General features: G+C 34.1%; 1 protein-coding gene across 8 annotated transcripts in view; it reads right to left on the bottom strand.

Moving 5' to 3' along the window:
* The window catches only part of LOC134842475 (sodium/potassium/calcium exchanger 2-like), an 82,086-nt gene that overhangs the window by 45,807 nt on the left and 18,479 nt on the right, over positions 1-17,800 (bottom strand). The window contains exons 1-2 of one of the 8 annotated variants that reach the window (XM_063858830.1): positions 2,298-2,497; positions 1,755-2,080 (exon numbers count right to left, since the gene is read on the bottom strand). The exons of 5 other annotated variants lie outside the window; for them this stretch is intronic. The gene's annotated coding sequence lies outside the window, so the exon portion shown is untranslated. Of the gene's footprint in view, positions 1-1,754; positions 2,081-2,297; positions 2,498-3,523; positions 3,760-9,006; positions 9,482-17,800 lie in introns of those variants that run through there. 2 more of the 8 variants (XM_063858831.1, XM_063858833.1) reach the window with 2 other exon arrangements.

The following is a 17,800-nucleotide window of genomic DNA, read 5'->3' as shown; positions in this document are numbered from 1 at the left end:
TGTCTTGCGCTTAAAATTAAAAAATATTTCACCTGTGATTATTTTCGTGAAGTTTCGGGAGTTTAAAGATTGCCATTTTGGTAAATTTGGGACAATTAACGCGCGATATATTTCGCGCTATTAAAGCGTAAGCAAGATTTAATCCGTGTTAGAAATCATTCCAAATTTAATCAAGGAAGCTTAAATGTCACAATTGATTTGTTAATTGGAGCAAAATCTATCACTTTGTACTTAATATGGCGTGTGGGGGAGGATGTTTTCACAAAATAATCTCCAATATTTTTTTTTTAAAATTAATTTTATTTTATTACATTTAAATTTTTCATGTTCTTGCTTCTCCATAGATCTTAAAAGGCAGTTGGAACATTCAGGGCTTCGCCCTGATACGAGCAGTCTGGTTTTATTTTTTAAGAACGATTTAGTTTGCAATTATATGTGTTATAAGGAGAGCAATATAAGAGTTAAACTCCAAATTAGCACTTTTCACTTTGAGCCAAAAAACCACTTTTCAAAACCCAATTACTTGGGGAAAAAATACAAGTGTTTTAAATAAAATATTCATCAAATGGTAAAAAAAAACTATCCATCAGAATCGCTAAATTCAAAAGTCGAAAACTGACTGAACAAAAAAACCACCCCGACCATAAATAATCCGCACTTCTTTCGAAAGTCGGAAAAAAGACAGCTCGTATCAATTCAAACATCTGATTGCAGCAGCAGTGTTTGTTTTGAAACGAGAACTTTGCTGAAAGTCTTCACTCCATACTCAATGTTGAGTACAAATTTATACAATTTGCATCCATTCACCAACTATTTTGACCAATTAGTTAGCTAGCTTCATTGTTCCGACTTTCGATACGAAAGTAACGAAATATTTGTGCTCGGGTGGGTTTTTTTCTTCAGACAAATTTCGACTTTTCAACAAGCCGTTTTTGACGGAATTTTTTAAATATCATTCGAAAAGTATTGTTGTGCTGAGCTCAAATTTGAAAAGATATTTCACCTGTGATCATTTTTCGGACAATTAACGCGTGATATAATTCGCTCTATTAACGCGTAAGCGGAGAGTTAATCCGTCCTAGAAATTGTTTCAAATTAGTTAAAAGAAGCTTATTAGCCATAATTGATTTGTTACAAGGAGCAAAATCTATCCTTTTGTACTTTATATGGCGTGTGGGGGGATGATTTTCATTTAAAAAATTTCAAATTTTAGAAAAAAAAAATTCCATTTTGTTTTATTACATTTAACTTTTTAATGTTATTACTGCCCCATAAACCTTAAAAGGCAGTCGGAACTTTGAGGGCTTCGCCCTGATACGAGCAGTCTTGTTTCAATTTGGAATGTTTTCCGAGATGGAATATTTCACTGCCGACGCTACAACATAGGAAAGTTGGAAAAATATTTATCCTAAATTGACAACTTTCAAGTTCTCATAGCTTTACAAAAAAATTGTTCCAGGCCAAATAATTTTTTGTGAATTTTGGGCTCAGGGCATCTGAATTCCGTCAAAAATTCCTTGCAAAAAATTGTCAAAAAGGGTAGCTAAAAGGCTAATGTCAGTCTGGATTTTAAAAAAAAATGCCCCGAGCACAAAATGTTTGTCATTTTTTTGAAAGTCTGAGAAATTATTGTTGAAAACTATCGAGAAAAGTTGAAATATGACTTCTAAAAATGGCGCAATACTATATTTTTAAAAGCTAAACTGTTTCCGTGGTTATGTCTTTATTAATCTTTATTAAATTGTGATACTAACCTTGAGTTTAAATCCAATTACAAATTTAATGTTCGCAGTTGAGTTCTGCGAAGTATGCAAAACCAAAACAGAATCCAAAATTTAAGACTTGAGGTGAAAAGACCAGCGGGGCTAATACAGTTTGAGTAGTTTGGAGCTATAGCCAGAAATAAAAGAAGCACAGATATGAAATGCAAATGAGAGCGAGTAGAGGCCGAGGAAACAAGACGAGACCTTTGGGGCCGTAAAACAGGTTAGGCAATGATAAAGGAAGCCGTAAAATGAAGCTTATGGTGCAGAAGCAATATGCACTGGTCAGCGGGTGGAAGAAATTACTGCTGTGAAAGCTGGGCAACCCAACAACGACAATCCGAATGCTTAAAAAGCCGAAGCTGCGAATAGTTTATACTGATGTAACAGCGGGCTAAGCTTATCATCAAAGTACCTGCTAGTATATCTTACTGAAAATTTTCACAAAAGTACAAAAAAAAACTTTTTTTTTCGGTTATACTGTTCTCAAGGAATAGTAGGCTTCGCAGGATCCGGCTTTGTCTTTGTTCCAACTTTCTGTTTTTCTTGTTGGGTTTCCAACAAACTACAGAGGCAACTAAAACTTGTTTCCATGATAACTTGGCTCGTTAGATAATTTTCCCGGAGATTGGGCGAGATAAAATAGGCAAGTAAGGAAATGAGCCAGATTCGAGTTGAAAGGAAGAATCGAATCAATCACTCGGCCGGCAGAAAAAGAATGCGACAAAAGAAAAGAAAAGAAAAAGCTAGACCCAATTTTACTCAGCAAACAACAAAGGTGCAAAAGAATAATTACCCATCATTGGCATTCAAAACGGCCTTTTATGAAAAGTGTGCGAATGGTTCATTTTTGATGGTTCCAGTATTTTCAGATAACCAATGTTTCCAACTTTTGCCCAAATTCAGTTTTATGAATTTGATTTGTGAGATTTCTTAATTATTCATTACAATAACAAAATACATTTAAAAAAGAATGAAACGAAGGTATTAAATATTTCAAAAAATCTAAAAATTATCAGTTTACGTTTTATATTATTCAGCTTTTCCACAGGTTGTCGGCTTGAACCTTTGCGGCTAGATGCCCCAAAAAAATACCTTGCGGAACTGCGATTTGGCCCAGAAAATGCGCAATGGTGTGTGTTTTATGATAACTACCAGCAAGCAGTGCCGTTACCGTTATTACACACTGGATTATGATAATCGTCTTGTCTTTTCATTTACTATTGCCTCCGTTCGCAATAATGCGCGACCGTAAACCCCTCAAATCCAGATGATTAGCGCGTAATTCCTGTCTCAATCACTATATACTACTGTTCTATATAGCACTTCAGCAGAACGACTTCTCTTTCTGAAAATATTCCCAAGTAGTTGTTCCCCAACCCACTTTATAAATTTATTGGTAAGAAATCAGAATGGTAAGAATAAGAACAAAATGCTAGCACCAAAAAACAATAAAGTATTAACATAACTTTTCCCACCCTAAATGAAAGATATTATTAAATGTATAAAGGAACGTGGTTCGCATGATTACGTAATAAAATCAACGTTGCCGACCACACCCCCTAATAATTGAGATTTGTTGAAAAGAAGAGCCTAATTCTAAGGTTGAGCCTCCAATTATGTCCCCCATGTGTAATTTGCAACTGCCCAGCCCCTTGATTTGTAAGGGATTTCAGGAGTCTAACTATTGTTGAATAGATAATTGTTACCTGAAAAACTACGCCAAAATTTTGAAACAATTTGAAGAAAACGGTACTTACTTGCGAAATGGTAAGAAAAGCAAATTCAAATGAGAACGCTGAGACCAGAGTATTATTGAGCTTCTGGCCTGAAGGTTTGTTCGAGAAAGTTTATAAATTACACGTACAAAGCGCTACTTCAATGTCCCATAAAACAATTTAAAATTAGCTTCCTTCTTTTCGTAGACCACCACTCGTGACATAAAGTCGCAAGTGAACTCGAAACCAACCCAATTGATTGAACGTACCAAACTGATTTAACGTACCAACCCAATTGATTGAACGAGCAAAGCTCTGTTTAAAAATCAAAGCAATCAAAGCTAAGTTTGGTTGGTGGAATCAATTTCGATATAGTTTTGCAATTTGGGTGACTTGGGCCAATTTTTTCTTCTGATTTTGGGTAAAACTGAGGAAGGAGAGCAATGAAAAATAAATGGAATGGTACGGTTGGTATATTAGATTATTTCGTGTTATGCTGATGTGTATAAAAAATGAAGTATTTAGTATTCATCCGCGGAGTCTTTATTTATTCATATGGTGTATGTTCAAAAGAAGGTTGGTATGATTTGACATTCAAGCGTGCAATAATAAGCCCCTTTGTCATTTTTGAAGCACGCTTGTGCAACACTGGAAAACATCTGATTATGTTTGTTAGTATTTATCTGCTGGCATTCTGTGCGGAGAAAATATTGGAAATATGGAACAGAGAATTTTAAGAGCAAACTGAGAAAAAGGAGAAAAAGAAATCAAACCGAATGAAATGATTACAGGGATATAAGAGAGGTTTAAACTCCAGAGAAAGATAGAAAGAGAGAAGAGATGCTATGGAAGAGAAGGGGGAGCGCGATAGCGTGATGGAAACTGTGATTCCGGTGGTGGATTCTGGAATAAGAAGAGAAAGATAGCTCTGATTTGGAATATATTAAATGGCATAACCGAATATCTGTACTAGGAACTGAGAATTTCAGTCCCCGCCATAACACATTAGCAGTAATATTACAGCAGCTCCTTGTTTTACTTCACTTTTTTTCTCTTTCTTTTCTTACCATTATTTTTTACCACCACCATACGTCATGCAACTTCTCATCTAAATTCATCACACAACAGAACAGGCAATACAGAGAACATCGATGGCAAAATACTGAGCCACACAAGGAACAAAATGCGGAGGAATTTTCAAATACTAGTAACGCGTCTTTGCACTTGCTCGGCAAATCAGAAAAATCAGCATGTGAACCATACAAGGCGCACATAAAATTTAAGAAAAATTTATTTGAGCTCCCGGATAGAAGAATTCTATCTTTCATAATCATAACACAACAACATTTTAATACAAGGTTCTCCGCAAAAGAAAGAAGAAAGAAACAATTTTCGTTCCCTGTGAACGGGTCAACTGAAGAAAAATGAGTGCAAAGACGGAAGAGAAAGAAATATGAAATAAGAAAGTACCGAAAAAAGAAGGAGTGTTCAAAAATTTTAATAGGGCGCGGCATGCATTCAAAAGTCTGCTCGTATCAGGGTTAAATCTTGAATTCTCATAGTCCCCTCATGCTACCAATTATCAAGTTTTGCCAGCTTTTGACCGAAAAAAAATCTGAAAATTCAAACAAGACAGTTCGTATTAAGGAGCGGAAACCAATCTCAGAAAATCTCCATAATTGAGGTGTGTCAAAACATTTTATTTTGAAATCGGGCAAGGTAATTTTTCGTACGTTTTTCTATGAAATTTGGTTCTCAAGGCTAGATATCTGTAATGGCAAAACGCAAGAATTTCTTTGTCCTTCATAATACTTTGACAGCGGTAGTGATTTTTCCTATTTTCTGAAAACTACAGTTAGATGATTGTGCTTAAAATGAGTTTTCAGGACACAGTTTTGACTATTTTGCTGGACGCAATTCTAATCACGCCACCCATGTTTTATCCAACGGTCACGGAATCATCAGCCAAAAATAAGATCAAAGGACTATGGACTCGGTGGATTCAACTTTCAAGTCCAAAACCATGAAATCAGTTTGCAAAAAAATACACACCCGAGGACTCGTAATGATGAAATGCTTTTATCTTACAATCTTTTCTTTTTAGCAAATGAAATGGAATTAGGATTTTTAAAACTTGTGTTTCAAAAAGCGGCAAATTTTTGTCGTGACTTCTCCTTTAAAAAAACAAAAAATCTGTCAAACTCTTCATTTTGTTCATTTTCATTTAAAAATCAAGCTATCACAGTTGTCCAAAAGTTTTAAATTTGATTGCACCTTAGTTTTTTCAGCAGGGAAAAATCAACCTCAAAGTGTTATGATTTTCAAAATCAATGAAAAACAAACAAAAACGACGCCAATCTTTATCAATTACAATCGATAATAGAAAAGTAAATAAAATGTTTCATCCGGTTTTAAATGTTAAAAACATAGGCGCTACGCGCAATACACCGAAGGCATAGAAACTGAAGCAAAAACCAAACAACTTGAACAACTAATAATTGAAGAATAACAGTTCTAGAACAAAAAATCGTACTAATACATGTATACACCAAAATTTTGCTATATCGAGAAAGAGCCTGAAATAACAGTTCTAGAACTAAAAATCGTACTAACACATGTATAGGTTAAATTTTTGATATATCAACGAAGATCATAAAATAACACTTCTAGAACTAAAAATCGTACTAACACATGTATACACCAAAATTTTACTATATTGACAAAGAGCCTGAAATAACAGTTCGTGAGCTAAAAATCGTACGAACACATGTATACACCAAAATTTTGCTATATTGGCAAAGATCATGAAATAACAGTTCGAGAGCTAAAAATCGTACTAACACATGTATACGTCAAATTTTTGCTATATTGACAAAGATCATGGAATAACAGTTCTAGAGCTAAAAATCGTACTAACACATGTATACACCAAAATTTTGCTATATTGACAAAGATCATGGAATAACAGTTCGAGAACTAAAAATGGTACTAACACATGTATACAATAAAATATATATGAACAAATAACCAAACAAACAGACCCATAATATAAATAAATGAAAATAAATAAATTAAATAAATACACACGCAGAAATAATAAAAGCAAAACTAAATGAAAGAAAGAGTAATTAAATAAATAAACAAAACACGTGATAAAAATAAACAAAAATAAATATGTACATACATAAATTATAAATAAATATAAGCAAACTAAACATAATTAAATAAATAGAAGAACAGATAATTAAATAAATAAAGATGAACAAATAAAGAAACAAACATACGCAATCACGTGACATAGCGCGATATAGTCCAGCCCACATGATAATTGATAACTGTGGACGTTATTTGTCGACACTTGACAACAGACAACATTAAAAAAAAAACCCCGTTACACGATACCATAACACCTTGACTAAAGTCTTCGGTGTAATAAATGGGTAAGAGATATTCGACATCCATATAAAACTCGACTTACAAAGAAATTAAAAGTCAACTCGCAAAAAAAACACTGACTTGGTTGAAAAAATCTGAACTTCCAAACTTCAAAGAAAAAAAAAGACGCCCTTTTAGCTCTTTGAAAATCCAGAACGATTTATGTTTGTCGTTTTTTTGATAAAGTTAATCCAACTTGAGGAAATTGGATTGACAGGTTACATTTTTTTTTCACTGGAAATCTAAAAATTAAATTCCACGTTCGAAACTAGAAGTCGTTTACGTTTTTTTGTGCCTTTTCCACGTTCGTATTTGGAGAGTGCTGTTTACGTCTCTTTCACCAGATGAATTTCAATTGAACTCAAAAAGTGCATTTATACCTAAAGGTATTCATAAATGCATCAATATGTATGAATGCCTATCTGTAGTTATAAAAGCTTTTATGTACAATTTAAGATTTTTTCCTGAAAAAAAAATCAGCAAGACCTAAATAAGAGTCTTCAATGCGTTAATTACTCTAATACTTTTAAGCGTGACAGATGTTCTTAATTTTTTGGGAACAGATAACACAAACAATCTAAATACGTGACTTTACTTCGTTTCATTGACACGAAGAAAGATTAGTTGAGTTTTTTTACAATTGTAATGAGTTTTTTACAACTTTATCGTTTTCTCGAAAATTAATTCACAAAAACAATTATTTTGTCCGCTCAATAGAATGACTTCCTGTTGAACAAATTGAATCGTTTTTGTTGCTATATTTTTTTTTCTATAAAAATACTATGTAAGTTTTTTGGGGGAACGCTGGTTAAATGGTCGTGTCACCGTCTCTGCATCAAAAACTGGGATGTTCGTGACTCAGCATGATCCATGCTTGTTGCTTTTCGGTGTAGCAACTTTAACCAATCGACAAAAAGTGAGTAAAAAGTATATAGGGTTACTGTCCTTTAGTCCTCCAGGATCTATACCCCTCTATAACTTTGTTTCACAAATTGGTCTTGATAAAAAACTAGTCCATATGTTTTCATCCTTTTTTTTGAAAAACGGAACATTAAATTGACCAATTAACTTGATTTCCTTTCGGAACAATTTTGTGTGCTGAATAATATTTTTCAGAATCGTAGATATGGTCCTCTAAGTATTGAGCGATCATTAATTTTGGCTCAAAACGACTTCAGGACAAAGTAAACCCGCCCAATCCCCTTTCTACAATTTTATTCCAGAAATCTGTCTGAAAAAAAAATTACATGAAAAACATTACTTCATCGCTTCAAAGTCGGAACAAAAAACAGTGTCTGCAATGCGCATTTAGGAGTACCGGATAATCTTCATCTTTATGAAAATGGATGCCCGATATGTTTGTTGCTATTAACGCGTAAGCGGAGATTTAATCTCTCTTGAAAAAGTTCCAAGATGCTCGTTGGTCTATTTAATATTTAGCTAAACTCAAAATGTATAATTTTGTTCTTTACATGGTGTGTGGAGGTTGATTTTCATTAAAAAAAACGTACAAAATAATTTAAATAAAAAATCATTTTTTGAAAATTTTATCCGTTTTTTTTTTGAAAACTTAAACTACTTCATTCGGAACGTTCAAAGTTTTGACTTGATACGACAATTTTTTTTCTAAGTCAATTTTTGACTTCATAACTACGCGTTTTTGACGGAATCTTTTTACAACATCTGAAAGATATTCTTGACCTGAAATCAAATTTAAAAAAAAATTCAGCTGTGATTGCTTGTTGTAAAGATATTGGGGTTTGAAACTTGCTAATTTGGCTAATTTGGGATAACTAAACCGATATATGTCTATCTTATAACTCGCGTAAGCGGAGGGTTAATGAGTTTCAAATTGAAGAATACAACACGCTAAATACAGCTTCTTGTAGTTTACATAAAGGTGTGGTAATAAATTTTTTAAAATATGGGAAAAGTAGCCTTTGTTGATATTTTTGTCAACTTTTCAACCAAAAAACGTTTAAATTGACCTTAAAATTCTGTCGGAACATTCAGGACTTGGCCCTGATTTAAGAGCAATCTTGTTTGTTCTAGATGAAGAAAATTTCAATATGGAAGCTAGTTCAACTTACCGCTATTTTACCATGCAGAGGAGAGGAACACTTGGCGGAAAATAAATTGCAGGACTAACTATATCAAGTTTAAGCAGCCAAAGTTGTCAAAACACTTCTTAAACTTTGCATGCTTGTAGGTTATTTTAGTAGGATATCCTGAAAAGCAGGTTTTATTTTATTGAATATCCAGTTATTTTCACCTAGTTACGAAGTGTATAATTTGGATTCTAGACAACTGAAATGGAACACCTAAGTGAACAAACTTTTCCGTTTGCCCTTATTCTTTTCTTATTCTTTTCGACATGCGGAGTCTATACTTGTGGAGATTGGTGCAGTAAACTGGGGCTCTTAGGTAGATAAACTGAATATAGGGAAAGATCCGAGTTATTATCTTCGGTTGGTAAACACAAATTGGGACTTGGAAGCAATTCTGAAGAGCTCGCGTGTCTGTGTGGTGCAATAGCTACCTATCCTTACCTTCCATGAGAGCAAGGAGAAGAAAAGATACCAGCCGAGAGAGGCTGTTGTAATAAAGTATATCGCACACTATTCTAAAGAGAGGCAGAGCCGAATGGTCTAACAGCAGAACACAAACGCAAAAACATCAGCAAAGTCTCGGCCCATGTCAACAACCTCCCCCCTATCCTATAATTAAATAGCAAATTCACGCCGTAAGGCCTGCATGTACTATACTCAAATTTGATTGGCTGAAAACATTACATATAAAACAGTAAACTACATCCCCGTGTTGAACTAGAGGGAAGATAGTTCACTTGGTGCTAAGTCTCGCACAGTGACATGGCGGTGGACGCGTTTTGCGAGCGACGGCGGTCTGCGCCGATACTATTTAGTAACAGTCAGGCCTTTTCGTTAAGAGTTCGAATCTCTGGACTGGCAAGCTCGCAACACTTATCAGTTCGATTGCATTATTCACATCGTTCTGCACTTAGTACCGTTCTGCTATGGGAACTTTCTTCTCTTAGACCGACCTCCGTTCTATATCTACTTCTTAAACATTTAGAGGGTCGAAATGTATGAAAGAGGATAGTAGTGTTATTTATGCGTGACCAAACTGGGCAAATTGAGATACAGGCCCTGAACAGATACAGAAGTCGCCTTCTAATTGGTTGCGCCTCGTTTGGTCGAATATATCACTTAAGGTAATTAAATACAAGACACATCAGCCAACTACCCGCCCACTGTAATACTTAAAAGGAAAAATTACTTCAATATGTTTACTTCCTTTTTCTATTTCAAGCGAATTGAGGCAAAAAAATTGATAAAATTTTTTAAAATGGTCAAATTGCGACAAATAGAGAAAACGGAGTAACAGAAAAAGCGGTCGAAATTTGATTAGGCTATAAAAATGTTCGTTTTAGTGAGATAAGATTGTACTGGTAGGTTTCTAAGAGAACCATGGGTTAAGAATTAGGCATAGTGGAGGCGCAGTAGTGGTCGTGGGCTGCACCGCAGGCTCCCAACCAAAAATGTCTGACTCTTCGGTCCGCAACAAAGACACGGAAGGCTCCAAAGGCGTCTACTTATGGCGGGGAAGGTCAGACAGGGGAGGGGAGTGGGCTCTGGTAAGATCTCAGTGAAAAAATGGTCACCTTGGATGGCTGATTGCCTAGCTTCTAGTTGTCAAGTACACCACTCTTCCTGTCTGAGCTTATGCTTCTTGCTCCGTAAATGAGACCGATCAAGAAGATTGATTGATTTAAAGTAAATGAGTTTGCAAATTTCGAAGCCCAAAAAATAGAAATAAGAGTTGCCATGTGTCCGCAAAATGAAAGTTAAAACTGTTAATTTCAAACCGCGTACCTTGAAGCGTCATTTTTAGTACAAAATCTAAAAGAAATATAACCTCCGGTAAATGCTTGGTGATTTATGGGGTTTTGAAAGTCATTTTGAGATCATTAATACCATGTGCGCGCTACGTTGCTATTACGCGTAACTATTTCTGCCCAGGCTTAAAATGAGGTGTATATTAATCCTAATTAATCCCAACTATTCCACGTAAGTTTTCCAGGTAAATGAGAAAAATAACATTTTATTTTTAGCATGGATTTTTTGAGAAGTTTCATATATTTCATTTTTTTGACAACGGTATTAATTTTTCTAATAGTAGTCAGCATTTTACGGGATTTGCCCTGATATCAGAAGCTATCTGGTGTTTTTTTGATGCTGTTTTTTTTCCTGAGAATTCTTTTACTCAAAGTTATCCTAATTTTTGATTTTTTTTTTTGGAAGGGAAAAATACTTAGTTTGATTTTTAATACCTCGGATCAGAATCATTGCATTGATTTATCTTCTTTATTTTCATTTAAACCACACAACAATCAAATTATGCTTTTCTTAGAAAACCCAAAATATTAAGTGATTGTATTTTCCAAATTCAATCAAAATATAGGTAGAAAAGTTGCTTCAAAGTTAAAATACAGCGCAAAGTTTACTCTATCATAGAGAAAGTTTAAATTAAAATCATTACTCATCATAGTTCATTTTATCATACATTTTATCATTTTGTTAAGTTTTACTTCAAAAGCAGTTCAAAATCAAAAAAATGCCCGTCAAAAAGTTGAAAAAAGGTTAATGAGCTCAAGTGAACTAAAAAAAGATTTTTTTTTGGCAATTTATTTTGTTTTTGAAATTCTGAGAAAAATAACTAATGCATTAAAGATCTTTGTGAAAACCACGAGTTTTTTTTCCTTAATTTTTTTTTTCAATATAAAACTAGAAAGAAAAAACGCATGAAAATGTCATTTTTTTCCGCTGAAATTTTTTGGTGATTTTTGATATAAATGAGATTCTAGTTGAAAGCAACGCCAAAAGTTATCATACAGCACACTTTATATCCTCTGCTAAAACGAAAGAAAATCAAATCAATGAGATTTCGAACGTATTGCAGCACTTTTGCGCAATATTGACTTTGAAATTTAGGCCCGATGCACAAGCTATTAATGATGTCAATTCTTACAATAAGAAGTTGAAATATAAAAATGTTATGTTAAAAATAAATGTCATTAATGGTTAGCTTGAAAATTAAACTGCAAAAATGCAAAAAATTCAGGCCCTTGAGTTCAAATTTGATCGAAAATTTTTCATTTATTTGAAAAAACAAATATGGTAGGAAACGTTACACATCCAAATTTGAAATTGGGTTTTTTATTTAATTACTCTCGCAATAAAATTGCAAATAAAAACAAATGAACATAGTTTTGCACATTTCCCAAAATCGGCCGGTTTTGTGTTTACAGGTTTAGCAAGAAGAAATTGACAGTTGTAGATTAACTGTTATACAGTGCTGATTTAAATTATCCGGACAAAACGAACAAAACTTGAATTTTCAAACGCGTTTTTCTCAAATTGGGTTAAGATTAGACAAAAAGTGAACATAACAAAAGTTGCTTAGAATTTCACCAGAATTAATATGGTGCCATTTTTTCTCCGAAATTCTCAACAAAAATTTTACTCCAAAAATGGGTTATTTTGGCTTTTTTCAATTAATCAAGAATTACGCTGAAACTACTTTGTTAATTGATGAGAAAATTATATCACAGGAAGGCTCTTACGCAGCTCAACAAAGATTAAGAAGGGTTAAATCTCCAAAAACCAGTATAAGAGCAAAAGTTTTCACTTGATAGTCAATAAATGTGATTTTTACTATATAAAACCCAGAATTTTTGCTTAAAAATAAATTTTAAGCAATTTGCGCAAGTTTTTGGAGATTTATCCCTTCTTAATCTTTTTTTGAACTGCGTAAGAGGCTTCCTGTGATATAATTTTCTCATCAATTAACAAAGTAGTTTCAGCGTAATTCTTGATTAATTGAAAAAAGCCAAAATAACCCATTTTTGGGGTAAAATTTTTGTTGAGAATTTCGGAGAAAAAATGGCACCATATTAATTCTGGTGAAATTCTAAGCAACTTTTGTTCTATTCATTTTTTGTCTAATCTTAACCCAATTTGAGAAAAACGCGTTTGAAAATTCAAGTTTTGTTCGTTTTCTCCGGATAATTTAAATCAGCACTGTAGTTTTTGATAAATTAATTGCTACACTTTGAATAAGGACTCTAAAGATAATTTTGAAAACTAAATTTTGCTTGTGAAGGGCAGATAAACTGAAGAGGTACCGTCACGAGACATAGAAGTTGCCTTTTTTTTATTTTAACAAGCAAATGAACAAGCATTTTCTTCACGTTTTTGCTGCATTATTTGAGACATAAGTTTTGAAATTTTGACATGCGCTAGATTAAAATAATTGAAAAGGTTTAACCGGCCTAAAAAAAAGAAAAACTGTTGTTTTGAAGGCGTAAATTAACCATTATATCAAGTTAGTTGTTGAGTGTTCTTGCAGTGGAATCATCCTTGTGAATAATATAAAGAACTCGAATTTACGGGCTTAAACTAGTTTTTTTGGAAAGTTGTTGAGCTTGAATTACTTTTTTGCCACCAAAATTTGATAGTTAATAGAATTGAAAGTGCTACTAAGTCCGGCGTAATTAAACAGCCGAAATTTTAAGTAGGAGATTTTGTCAAGGATTAATACAAATCTATAATTACATTGTTCTTCTAATTTTTCGGAAAAATTACTGCTTCAAGCCAGGCACAAAATTCTCATTAGCAGTTATATTCTGTCGACATTTTGTCCAATTTTTTTAAAGCTCCTGCGAACTTTTAAAGTATGTGTCGTCAAAAAATATATATAATTTTTGGACACCGAATCAAGTAACTGTTTCAGTTCTGTTATCTGACGTCTTTCGCCGGAAAAAAGACTAAGTCAAGCTTATCAACTTCGCAAAGCACCAACTTGAGCTCATAAATTAGAATTCTTTACATTAGTTTCCACAAAAATAATTCCTCTAAAACTAAATTTGATATTCTGGCTAAATTACGCCTCAAAACAAAATTTTCATTTTTTGGCTAGCTTAACCCTTTCGACTAATTTCATGTCAAAATTTCAATCTTATTTCTCAAATAGTTGCAGAGACAGCGGCAAAAACTTGAAGAAAATATTTGTTCAGTTGCTCGTGGAAATCAAAAATTTGCACTTTCCTTGTCACGTGCTGTCACTGTACTTTTATTTTTGTATGGCATGGTAAGACAAACTGACACAACTTTAAAGTTGGCCAAAAAAACTTTTTTTTGTTTCAGGCTTCTTGTTCCAACTTATCAAAAAAGGAACAAAACTTTTATGCGCGGGAAGGGTTGATCTCCGAAAAATTGTTTAGTAAACTTATGGGGACCAGATAACTGTCATTTTGGACAACTTTAGATAATTGATGCAATGCGCGCTAAATTGCAATTACAAGCGGCGAAAGCGCGGAAGTATAGCTGCACGGTAGCCCAGTAAGTTAAAAAAAACGATCAGTTTGCCCACATGCGCAAAATCATTTATTGTGGTTGTTTATAGGGTTCTTTTTCCTTTTGCCCCACCTCACTGACGAATCAACTTTATGATGGTGTAGCGAGGGGCTTTAAATTGTTGAATATAACAACCAAATATGTTTTTCATGCCCCAGTCGGTACGCATTCTAAATTTTGCAGTAATGAGTCGATGTGAGCAAAAAAGTTACTTGTAAAATTTCGCAGTAAAAGTTACTTGTAAAACAAGTCGTACCTGTCTAATAAACTTCGTTGGACAAAAATTGATCAATTTTGCTCAAAACCTGAAAAGAAAGCTGTATAATTCCAAGGCTGTTTCCTTTAAACACTGTATAATTCTAAAAGTTATCTAGTTTACCTTTCATAACAAAGAATGAACCGATATTTATTAGAGTATCACAAAACATTTTTCATAACCATTAGCGGATTAAGGGGGGGGTCAAAAAGTCTTCCTTTCAGGGATCTTGTTAACTATTCCCCCCATTTCGATTTTCAGAATTTCAACTTTGGCTGCCACATTTTCAATAGCTTAAACAATTCTCAAAAAATATTATTAATTGAAAATTTTTATGTAGGTATTAAATAAAAAGTGAGTATTACAAATACGAACGCGCGAAAATGAAAACCCAATTAATGTTTGACAATTTCGAAATGCATTTTTCATACAGAAATGCTTGTCAAAAATAATACATGCATGGGGGGGGGGGATAGTTAACAAGGTCCAAAAGGGGGGATAGTTAACAAGATTTATTGTACGACATCCATTTTGAACTGGCCGACCCTAAATTTGGCGCCAATATTTTTTAGTTTTGAGAGGGGAGCGCGTGCCAAAAAATTTTATTTTTTTTTGTCAACTTCTCAAAAAAGTGCCTAACAGAGAAATGTGTTTTCCTTTTTAAAAGAGCCACGCCTGATTGAAAAATCTCGTCACAGAGAGGATCTAGGTTTTTCTCGAGGAGGCAACTTTTTGTAGGTGGCCTCATTGATTTTCTGAGCTCACCGATAACTTCATCACAATCCATTTTTTAAAAAAACTCTGTTTAATAGACAAATTATATGCCAAAAATTACTAAAAGAGTCTTTTTAAACTTTTTTGGTGGTTTTGTTCAAATCCAAACAAATTTGCTTTATTGGCGAGCGGTCCCCTTCATATTTAGTACATTTCGGCACCCAGGGTGTTATTCAGAAAAACTATTAGGGGCTCAAAAAACAGCAGAAGGTGTCCGCCCCTGCCAACTCCTTAATTCGCCCCTGCATCGCAAAAAGTTCTTCTTGAAGAACCTTTTTTTTCTAAGATAATAGTTATTTATTCTAATAGTTCAGCGACGCCATGTGAATTAATGCCTGCTCGCACCTTTCAGCTGGCTTCAAAGCTTATCAAATCTTATAAGAAACTAAGCGAAAACAATTTATCAGATAATTGCAACAAACAGGTCTTTCCGTTTTTGTTTTGGCTGGAGATCAGAGTTCTCTTTGAATTCACCTTTTGTTGTTTTCGTGACCTGTTTTGCACAGTTTTAAGTCTGGATTATCAGGTAGGTGTTTTGATAAATAAACAAAGAATGTATAACCAACGCGGCGGCTGCTGGTAAGTATTGAATTCCATCCACCGATCAGAGCCAAGTCAAAGAATTTAAATCAAAGTAAAATTGCGGTTTCAAAGCAGTCCAAACATTTGAAGACCAGGAATGCGCTTAAATATGGCAAAATACAGCTCGCATGGGGATCGAGTTTTGACAGTGAATACATTGTTTATGTAATAAAAAATGCGACTTAAGACCGGATTAATTTACCCAGGATTAATGATATGTTATTTCAGGGTGTTTCAGATAAGTTCCCTCAAAAAACGAGTTTCTCTTTATAAAGTACTTGAATTGATTTACTGGAAGTCTGATTGTTGAGTTTTGCGTATTTACAAAATTTCTAACAATGATATCAGATAACTGATTGATGAGGCAAAATTGAAAACGTTTTCCTCTCGCAGAAAGTTTGATGTAATACTATCAAAACCAAAACAAGCTATTGTAATCCCTGTCATCAAATGTTTTGAAAGTCCAAAAAACAACGAAAAGCATGATTTGTAATGGCTCATCAAATGAGGCAGTAAGACTTTGATTTTTGTCCCACAGTTGCTGAACAACTATGCAACAAGTTTTCTGCATCTATTGCATCTACTTTTTCTGCATCAATTCGGCATCTACATTGTATTTTGGATCTAACTACATAAAAAGTCTCGTCCCGAATCGGGAAGCCCTATTCCCCCCTTCATTATGGAATCAAAGGGATGCGGCATCATCGGGTTTGGCCAGAACAACAAATGCTGTAGAGGGCTGGCATTATGGCATACAGTCATACTTCAGTGGATCGCATCCCAGTATATGGAAAGTGATTGCAAATTTGCAAAAAGACGCGTCCGTCCAAAAACTTAATTTCTATAACGCCTCGAGTGGGCATCAATTTACAAAAAAGAAAAAATACCGGGTGCTCAACGAAAAAGTGCAGAATATTATGCATGTTTACGAAGAAAAAACTGATTTGCATTTCTTTCGCGCTATGGCGAACTTGAGTTAAATATTTGCTATTTAATTTATATTGCCAAGCAATAAAATTTTTTCCAAGTTTAATTATTTTCCTTGATTTTTCAAAATTGAGCTAGAGTCGATTTGAAACCGGCAAAATAATAAATACATACAAGGTGTTGACTTTTCTTTTCCCTCCGCCCAACCCTGTAAGGTTAACCCATTTATTGTACCCTTGATATACCCGTTATCATATTGACCCGAAATTCAACTTTTTTGGGAAAATTGGAAAATTTATTGTGCCGCCAGGGATTCGATCCTTTGAACTCTTGATTTTGAGACTAATGCTTTAACCATTATACCATGAGGCCTTTGGTTGTCATCCGAAAATTTCTTCCAACTTTGGCTCTTTGATCTTAATTAAGCCCATGTTTGAGTTTTCAAAGCGTAGATCAATTCTGTCGGCGCCAAAAGATCAAGGTCAAGAAATTCAAATGGTTTTGGACTGTTTTGTATATGCACCAGTTTGAATCATGTCGGTCGGATTCGTTTTCAAGTTCATATCAAAGTCTAGACTATCGGCAAGGTCATTTCTGTTCAAATCTAAAACGCATTTAGCAGCGTGCGTGTTAACTCATTTTGGTTCGCAAAATTTTTCGCAATTAAAGCTTTGATGTTTACCGACGATATGGTTCCGAATCCTTTTCAAGTAACTTTCACTTTGATTCTAACAATTGGTTTTAAAAAGGGGTTAAATTGTAGTGGGGTTATCTGATTTGGGGGTTATATGAGAGGGGGTTAAGAAAAAGGGGGTTACAAAACACGGGGTGATAAGCTTGGGAACCTCTCTACATGATTGACAGAATTAGTGGAATGACTCTTCTTGCTGCAATTCCGGCACGTTGCAT

The sequence above is a fragment of the Symsagittifera roscoffensis genome, chromosome 3 (assembly GCF_963678635.1).
Source record: "Symsagittifera roscoffensis chromosome 3, txSymRosc1.1, whole genome shotgun sequence".
Lineage (NCBI taxonomy): Eukaryota > Metazoa > Xenacoelomorpha > Acoela > Convolutidae > Symsagittifera > Symsagittifera roscoffensis.
The sequence above is the reverse complement of the archived record's forward strand: the minus strand, read 5'-3'. Positions and strand labels throughout refer to the sequence as shown.